This window comes from Chionomys nivalis, chromosome 8, assembly GCF_950005125.1.
Source record: "Chionomys nivalis chromosome 8, mChiNiv1.1, whole genome shotgun sequence".
Classification (NCBI taxonomy): domain Eukaryota; kingdom Metazoa; phylum Chordata; class Mammalia; order Rodentia; family Cricetidae; genus Chionomys; species Chionomys nivalis.
Genome location: NC_080093.1, coordinates 91736159 through 91745940, shown reverse-complemented (window position 1 = coordinate 91745940; position 9782 = coordinate 91736159). Strand labels below are relative to the sequence as shown.

General features: G+C 40.8%; 1 pseudogene; it reads right to left on the bottom strand.

The window, feature by feature from the left end:
* Positions 1-8569: 8569 nt before the first annotated feature.
* LOC130879949 (olfactory receptor 52B2-like) lies at positions 8570-9533 on the bottom strand (annotated as a pseudogene).
* Positions 9534-9782: the final 249 nt, after the last annotated feature.

The window sequence follows — 9782 nt, the reverse complement described above, 5'->3', positions numbered from 1 at the left end:
CCATCCTAGAATTGGACACCAACTCACTTCATGAAGTACAATAAATGTTTCTGTGAACTGACCAGAGGAGGTCATGGACAAGTGCTAAAGAAAAGAAAAAAACAGCAAAAAAAGTAGATTGGTTATTTCTGTTACTTTCCCTAAAGGATAAAAATTGAAGATATTTCTTTTTTGTACTGACTCAACTTGACTAGACCTTTTGTATTAAAACAAAAACAAGAGTTTGAGGCCAGCCTGGTCTAAAAGAGCTAGTTCCAGGACAGGCTCCAAAGCTACAGAGAAACTCTGTCTTGGAAAAAACGAAATAAATAAATAAATAAATAAATAAATAAATAAATAAATAAATAAATATTTAAAAAAAAAAACAAGGCCCAATACAAAGTTCAGGTGAATTACATATTTCATGAGATTTAGCACAAGTGACTCCATTCTGCTTTGGTCTGGTGAAGCCTTGGGCAGGAGCCTGGATCAAAACTATGGCTTCATATATAACTTGTTAAACAGTAGAAAACTGTGTCAAGATGGAGGTAAGATGCAGAGAAATATGCATAATACACACATACATACATACACACACCACTTATTTTTTGTTTGCTTTACTTCCTATATGATTTTGTAACTATCTTCCTATGCTGAACCCCTGGCCTCAGAAGAGGCAGTCTTTCTTTTCTAATTCTCTCACACATTACATGAAGACCACAGCCTTCACACACACACATACACACACACACACCTCTTCTCTCCCAGATCCACTTTTTCCTTTCAGAAAAGTGCGGGCCTCCCAGGACATCAAAGGAACATGGCATAACAAGATTCAATAAGACCAGGCGCAATTGTATGAGGGCTGAATGAGGTAAAGGGTCCCAAGAGCTGGAGAAAGAGTCAGAGACACCTCCATTTCCACTGAAGGGAAAGACTGAAGCCCTAGTGACAATTAGAGGAGAAACTTGACTTTCAGGAAGAGATTCCATGCAGTTCTGGCAGCTTGCTTGACCACTGTGCATGACAGACCAATGATGAAATGATGTCTGTGCTTTTCTTTTTCCAAGAAAGGATTTCTGTGTGTAGCACTGGCTGTCTTGGGACTCATGCTGGCTTTAAACTCGGGTGTTAGTACTTTTTTTATTAATGGCTGGCTCTGTGCCTCTCCAGGGAGACATCATCCCACTGAAGTGAGCTGAAACTATATAAACATATCTGACACAAAATGTTTTAAGTGAGCTATCATAAAGGACATACGTTTAGAAAACTGCCCCATCAGGCCTTGTGGATGTTTGTACACCCCAGAGCGCCTACAAAGCTATACTTTCTTTCAGACCACATAGAAGCCTATTCTAATATTCCTAGCCAGGTGTTGATCGTGACTAGGAAACGAGGGAAATCTTCACCTTAATACTGATGCATATTTCATCTGCTGCTTTCACAGAACATGTGTGGAAACAGTTTAGATCTAACCAAACGTTGAGACAGTTCATGAAACTGCTTCTGTTGTGGAGAAGCTGAGGAAAGGGAGGGGAGTCTTCCATTTTTATATGTGTTTTTGTACTTTCTGGCTCCTGAGCCTTACTAAATGTCAACAGATACATAGGCATCCTACTTACTCCACAAGTGTTTGCTATTGTACATGGTGTAATTTACACGACTGACTGGAAAATTCCCTCAGTGGTAGGAAGCCATGCCGCCAATCAACTGGATGCACAAAATTAGGATGGCATTTTTCATATGAAGCAGATCTCATACCTAAGAGTGTAATATATAACACATGATATGACATGATATGATATGATATGATATGATATGATATGATATGATATGATATAACAGTGGGGAGTGAGAGGGAATGGGAGAATGGATTTGTCACTTACATATTTCACAATGTCAGGACACTTCTATATCCCACAGCCTAGAAAGGAATCTGCACTTACACATTATCTGAATGGGATATGACTTTCCAAGTCCCTCAAGACATATTGGCCACGTTCCCTTCTGGCAAGACAACCTGGAAATGTGATATGATTGTGCAAGGTTTGAATCAAAGTGAAGACAACATCCTACCTGAATGACAAATATCTTTTCTAAGCTTTTCCCTGTTCTATAAACCAATAAATTCTAATTCTCCTTGAACAACTGTGATGTGCCTGTCAGTAGTGAACCCAAAGCCAAGAATACATTTTGCAATTTACCAAACTCTCGATGTTTCTTGTCACCTTTTTGAATGGACAGAGTTCACACATCTCTCTGTGACTACCATGTTGAGACAACCAAGAGACACTTGAGGGTTAGTTCTATGCTACAGCCTAGTGTGCCTGGGGCCAAGATCCTTAACACAAGAGAAAAATAAGAAAGAGAAGGTGGGGAGAGGATAAGAAGGAAGGAGGGGAAGGAGTGAAAGAAAGAGAAGACCAGAGAGACAAAGTCTAAACAGGATTTCCACAAAATAGTAATTTATTTTGCAAAACAATTCTAAGATGGCTAAAATTATGCCATGTGCCCTTTTATAGCATTAGAATACATTTTTTTTACTGTTTTTTAACTGTAGTGAAACTAGAAACTGTGTTCAGCCCAGAGTGCCTATTCCTGAAGCTACCTAACAAATTCACTACGAATGGCTCAAATGGTTGAAAAAGTAAAAAGGGTATATTTCCCTGTGGATTAAAATAATATAGGTGAGTGAGGTGCCACACACCTGAAATCTCAACACTTGGGATGCAGGAGAAGGAGAATTATAAGTGTTAGGTTAGGTTGATCTATAGAGAGAACACACACACAGCTACCACAGAGAAATCTAGGAATGGATCCTCACTTGACGATGAGCTGCCTGGGAAACAGGGTCTAGATGTGGAACCATGAGAAGACTCATTAGGAAATCAGAACTATGTGGTTTTGTACAGAATGACACAGGGAGGTCAAAAACTCTAGCATAGCCAGAAGAAATCAGCCCTTAAGCCAGAGTGGGTGATAAGGCAGCCGTGTTTGATAGCTGTGGGAGAAAAGCTTCATTTTTCCCACAATGTAACAGGTACTTCTTCCATGACCTGCTATTTCAGACTCTAAGACACAAGAACTAACAGTAAAAGATGAACACTGGAACTGTTCTAACAAACCCAGTAGTCCACGTGATAAAGCACACAAATAATTATGTCTATGGGCAGTGTTAAGGTGCCCCAAATACAACTGCACTGTCCTTCAAAATTAAAAAGTTAAATATGCTTCTTGGCACACAGCAGTTCTAAGAATCAGAATAATTCACTGATAGTGTCAGTAAGAAAACAGCTTTGAATGTTCAGTTGCTTAGTGCAACAAAACACTATGCTGCTCACTCCCTAACATGTAAAATGCTGAGACCTTTCTGAATGAGTGGCTGTTGGTGGGGCCCCCCATGTGCTCACCCAGACTTCTAAAACCATTCCACGTTAGTGCTACTGTCTTCCCTGTGTCCTCCAGAGGCCTTAATGTAAAAGACACACATTACTTCTCCCTATGCTTCTTGATGAGTCAATCTAGTGGCCCCATCTAGAGACCAGATTACAAAGTCTCCACAGCGTTCCAGGAACCTTTATCCTATGGTTAACAGGATGGCGGTTAACAGGTATGTGTTCTCAGTGATCTCTCACCCTGTTCACACAACGGATGTGAAATCTGAATAGCAGTTCAGTTTGGACAGAAACCGAAGAGCTCGGTGACAATGGAGAGAGTTGCTTCACGGTCTCCTGTAAGATCAGACCATCTGGCTCCTAAGCTCACAGCACTAACAGAAGAGATGTTAGGAAAGAAAAGGTTCGTAATGTGTGCTGGCTACATTCTAAGGTAGCTAAATGAGAACTGGGCAGAAAATATATGGAAACAATCGGTCACTTTCCAAGCAGGAAACAAAATGAAATGGTGAGCCGGGCAGTGGTGGCGCACGCCTTTAATCCCAGCACTCGGGAGGCAGAGGCAGGCGGATCTCTGTGAGTTCGAGACCAGCCTGGTCTACAAGAGCTAGTTCCAGGACAGGCTCCAAAACCACAGAGAAACCCTGTCTCGAAAAACCAAAAAAAAAAAAAAAAAAAAAAAAAAGAAATGGTGAGCATAGTGGATTTCTACAGCCAAGGCAACTCACTCCCACATGACACACAGTGGCTTGAAACAATGTCTTTATTCTCTTCCATTTCTACAGGTCAAAAGTCTGAAATGTGTTTTCCAGAGATAAACAAGGTGTGGAGAGGGCTGTGTGCCTTTCTGGAGATAACTCCATAAGTCTTGGGAGAATTTGTCTTCTCTGCCCACATTCTAGGTTGTTGTCTGATTCATCTCCTCTGGTACTAGCAAAACCCAATTGTGTCTTTACCTTTTACAGCACCAATCTCTATCTCTCTGGGGCTTTCTGTCATTGTGGGGCCCTTAGGACTAAATGAGATTTCACTCACAAAACCCAGGATAATATTCTTATTTTTTTAAGTCTGCTGTTTGACCATCTTTGTCGAATATGTAACATTCATTTTCCTCCTCCATATGACCCTATTCCCATATTCACAGATTGGCATTCATATATGTCAGGGGGAAAGGCACATCAGATTAAAAATAAACTGAATCCTGTATGGATGGAAAAAAATGATAAATATCAAGCAGTAAGAAGTGATTTTTTTTTCTCAAAGTTTCAAGCAGAAATATCCCAATCAAACTTCTCAGTTAAATAAAATGTGTAAGGAAGAAGTTTGTAGTGTGGGTATGGTACCCACTAAAAACTTCAGATAAAGCAACGAACAACAATGGTCAGAGTAAAGACAGACCCTTCCCAATAAAACATATAACTCCAAAATATCCTCCAGTAAATTAGAGAGATGAGCACTAGGCTATCAAGGGGGAAATAGAGAAAATTTAAGAGTTATGTCTCTGAAGGACTTTGGGATGTGCTGGTTGGCATGCAGTGAAATCAAACCATGAGAAGTCTCTTAGGGCTCTAATAAATGTATCTTACCAATGAAACTAACAGCTCAACTAAGAAAACATTTGAACTGTTAAAAATTAACATAAATCTAGGCATAATAGCTGTAATCCCAGCACTCAAGATTGCAAATTTGAGGTCAGCCGATCTACATGATGAGTTCAAGACCAACTTGGCAACATAGCAAGACTCTGACTCAAAAGGATATAAATAAATAAGAGCCAATATAATTCTTAGTTCAACATTTCAGCACCAGGAAAAGAGAGTGAGTGTCCAAAAGTACATGAGAATATAGCGATATTTCACCTTTTAGCCACAGCAGCCAAATAGCTCCTATTGCCACAAGCAATGTTCTAAATGAAATAACAATGGCATTTATTTTGCCAATTCCTTAGAAATTTTATGATTTATTATGTAGAGTAGCCTTCTGATGTAAGCAATCCTTTCTGATGTAGTCATGTTTATTTTGAGATGCCCGTGAGATGCCAAGAAACAGTTCAATGTAACTGAAGACAATGACAGCCTTCTCTCCAGAACCTCAGCTATCTACACTGCTAAGCCCACCAGGCTCCATGGTAGTTCCAAACCCATGAGCACAGGTAGCCCTGGCTAAATTCTGAGGGTCACAAAACAACAAATGAGCATGCATATGGTGAAAGGACTGGAGTATGGGCGACAGCAGGAGATAATGAGGACTGAGGGGTTGGAGAGACAGCTCAGTGGTTAAGAACACTAGCTGTTCTTAAAGAGAATGCAGGTTCAGCTCCCAGCCCACACAGTCTGTAACTCCGGTTCCAGGGCACCTGACACCCTTTTGGCCTCTGCAGGCACCAGGCCTGTACATGGTTCACAGACACACATGCAGACAAATATGCCCATACACATATTTTTTAATTTAACAAAAAAAGAAGGTGACAGTGAAAGCAATCAAAATGTATTACATATAATACATGAAATTGTCAAAGACAGGATTCAGTTATGAAAAAGAAAGGCTGAATATATGAATGTGGATCTCAAAGGAAAAGACTAAGACTGGTGTGGGAGGTCCTTCTGCCTGTATGTTGCTTCTATTGGTTAATGAATAAACTGCTTTGAACATATGGCAGGGAAGAACAGAACTAGGCAGGGAAAGCTAGGCTATATGCTGGGAAGAAGAAGGGTGAAATCAGAGAGACTCTATGGAGCTGTCAGAGTCAGACATGCTGGAACTTTGCTGGTAGGCCATGATGTCATGGTGATACACAGATTCATAGAAGTGGGTTAAATTAAGATGTAAGAGTTAGCCAGTAAGAAACTAATAATCCAGTTTTATATGGTTATTTCAGGGCTAAACTAGCCAACTGGCTGGTAACAAGCAAGCAGCCCTCTCCTCCAACAAATTGGTGCTCACGTGGCCAACTAAATCCACATAAAACCTGAGAGGGCTTAAAAAGCAATTCTAGACAAAAAGAAAATGCAGAGTTTAACACAGCTTCTTGCTGTTTGCTGGAGTCATGCTGCAGCTCCTTTAAGTGAGATTTTCCTGATTCTGCCACAGCAGAAAAAAATAGTGGTGGTTTTGAAATGCTGGCTTTCTGGGCTCTGCTGCGAGTGTGACCTCTGGCTCTGGAGGCAGAGCATTTGGATGGAGTTTGTGAGCAAAGTGATAAGGCTCGCTTGGTGGCAAAGTGGACCATCTGAGTGCCTGAAAGTGGGGCAAGGCACAGCCTGGATCAGGGGCACAAGTGGCTCCACCATGCTGGGCTGGGTGGAACAAGCACTGACTTACCATATTTGACCTAGTAATAATGGTGCAGCTTAAGTTTTAGACTGGGCTGGCAAGCACTCAGTACTGTATTTGACCTAGAAATGCAGCAGCTTAAGTTTTAAGGAGGGCTTACAATTTTAAAAGCTCTTCAGGACAGTAAAGAGTTACAAATAATGCAATAAGGACAGATTCAGCAATAAAATAACTCTAAATTGGTCATAATGTTAGATAAATGTACATAGGCTTGAAAGAGAAAAGAAAGACTATAGAGAGTTGAAAAAGAAGTAAAAAAATTCTTTAAAGGGACAGAGTACAGATAGTCATAGATTTAAAAGAATAAAACAAATAAGCCACATAAAAATGGAAAATTCACAGTTTGGATTATGTATATAATCCATATGTATATATGTATATAAATTCTTTGAATTTTTACTGTTAATGAGCTAAGTACAGAGAGACATTTCATTGTGGGGGCTGCTAAGCTAAACCAGCATGTATATTATAAAGGTATCATGACTTCAAATTTGGGGCTAAGGATATGCTGCTTTGGAGAAGTTTTCTCTTGTTTCCACAGAAGATGAGAACCTGTGGTTTGCTTCCAGACCAATATGGTTTCATGGAACAAAACACCTGAAAGGTTGCTGTGAACATCCCTATAGAAAAAATACTTCGCCCAACTGCTGACTGAGATAAACCTAGCACACAAGATACACCATGAAAGACCTGATTAACAGCACCCCCAAACAGCAGGAAGTAGTATGGACAAAACTACGCCCATATTCCCAAATATAGTTTATAAATGCTTGTTTACATTTAAAGGGGAATATGATATAGATATGAATAATTTGCATTGGTATGGATCTTGGTTACAATTTTACAATTGTAACCTTGATACAAATTTAAGGTCAATTTTGTTATATGTATATTTCTAATCTTGACTAAGGTATTATGTTTGTCCAGCTCATTTAAAAATATAATATATAATTAAGAAATATAGCTAAATAGAGACTCATCTATAATAGTAAAGCTTGTAGTCATATTAGTTAGATTTTCTAGATGTATAGAGATATATTTCAGTTAGATAGGTATTCTTCAAATCCTTCAGAGGCCTTCAGAATATGGCATTTAAAATGTTTAAAAACTTAAGACTTTTCATGATAATGAGGCACATCTGCTCCTGGCAGCACCAGTTACTTTGAGAGGGAGATGGGCTTTGAAGAAGCTCCTTATGGAGTTAGTTGTAGTAGGAGCTGCAGGCTGTGTTCCTGCTGACCCAGCTCCTGGTCACTTGGCTAGCTTATGCCCTGAAATAACAACACACAAACTGTATTCTTTTAAACACTGCTTGGCCCATTATATCTAGCCTCTTCTCAGCTAACTCTCACACCTGGACTAGCCCATATCTAATAATCTGTGTAGCACCCCAAGGTGCGCTTACCAGGAAGATTCTAGCCTACGTCCATCCTGGGTCAGAGCTTCACCGCATCTGCCCCAGAGAGGAGAGCTATCGAGTCTGAGCTCACTTCCTCTTCCTCCCAGCATTCTGTTCTGTTTACTCCACCCACCTATGTTCTAACCTATGAGGGCCAAGCAGTTTCTTTTATTTTTTAACCAGTGACCTTCCTCCATCAGTTAGTTAGCCATTTGGGCAAGAAACTGCTTAGAACATAGGAAGAAGAGGTCTTATTTTATTGGTTAAGATTAAATTTCAAAATTATGAACTCCCCATGGATCACAATCAGATCATAATAGAACCAAGGTTTGAACTTTCATACACATTTTCTCAAACCCATTTGCTTTCTGCTGCAGAAAATACAGTACCTGAATGTGGGATCTCACGAGCAAGCTCTCTCTCTCTCTCTCTCTCTCTCTCTCTCTCTCTCTCTCTCTCTTTCTCATGTTGGTAAGAGAAACTGAGAAAGCATTGAGAGCTGTGACTGGTCTCGAGACTTCCACACAGCAAAGACCATGTGAGTCATGCTGTCCCTCATCTGCTTTGTCTTTGCACCATAAATGACAGGGCTAAGCATGGGGGGAACTAGCACATGGAGATGTTCCAGAAAAATGTGTACATGGTAGGGAGTGTTCTTGCCAAAGTGGTGTGGAAAATGAAGGTATGGAGAAAAGGAGACTCCAATGTGAGAGCCACAGATGTTGAGAGCCTTGTTCTGGCATCCGGAAAGGAAGTCTAAACACAGCCTGGAGGACCAAAGTGTAAGAAATACCAATGAGTGCAACGTCTACCAAAACTGAAGCCATTGGCACTGAGAAACCAGACCAGATGTTGACAATGATATCAGCACAAGCCAACCTGGCTACACCAATATGCTTACAGCATGATTGTGGGATGCTATTGGCCCTGCAGTATGACAGTCTCTTCAGCTAAAATATGATGGGGAAAATGGTCCCAAGTTCCATCCCCAGATGGCCAGGGCCATTTTTCCAATTACCATGGGAGTTAAAATGAATGAGTATCTCAAACGAGTACAAATGGCCACATAGCGGTCAAATGCCATGGCCGTCAAGATTCCTAACCCCCACAAAAGCAACGTGCATAAAAATATCTGAGTAATGTAGGCATCAAAGGGGATCTCCCTGTCGTGGAACCAGAAAATAACCAAGGCCTTAGGCACAGTAGTGGTTGACAGGAGAATGTCAGTGCCAGCCAGCATGGATAGGAAGACATACATAGGTGCATGTTCACTCAGAACAGCAAGGATGAGGACTCCATTTCCCAAGAATGTGGTGAAGTACATGAGACAAAAAGATAGAAAGCCAGATGTGGTGTTGCTCCAGTACTGGGATTCCAAGCAGGATGAACACAGTCGGATGGGTAGTGGTGAGGTTAGCTCCAAACATGCTTGTTTTCGAAGTTTCCCTGTGAAAACTTGAGAGTGAGAGACAGAGACAGAGACAGAGACAGAGACAGAGAGACAGAGAGACAGAGAGACAGAGGCAGTAGGAAGAGCCAGCTGTAAGTTCTGATAGAGGGTGAGCAAACATCATAGTGACTTCAACAGTGTAGTGTCACCCTCCCCTTCCCACATTAGCACAGCAAATACAAACAAGGGCTCCTGACCACACCTCAGCAGTGTCTAGAACCCATAC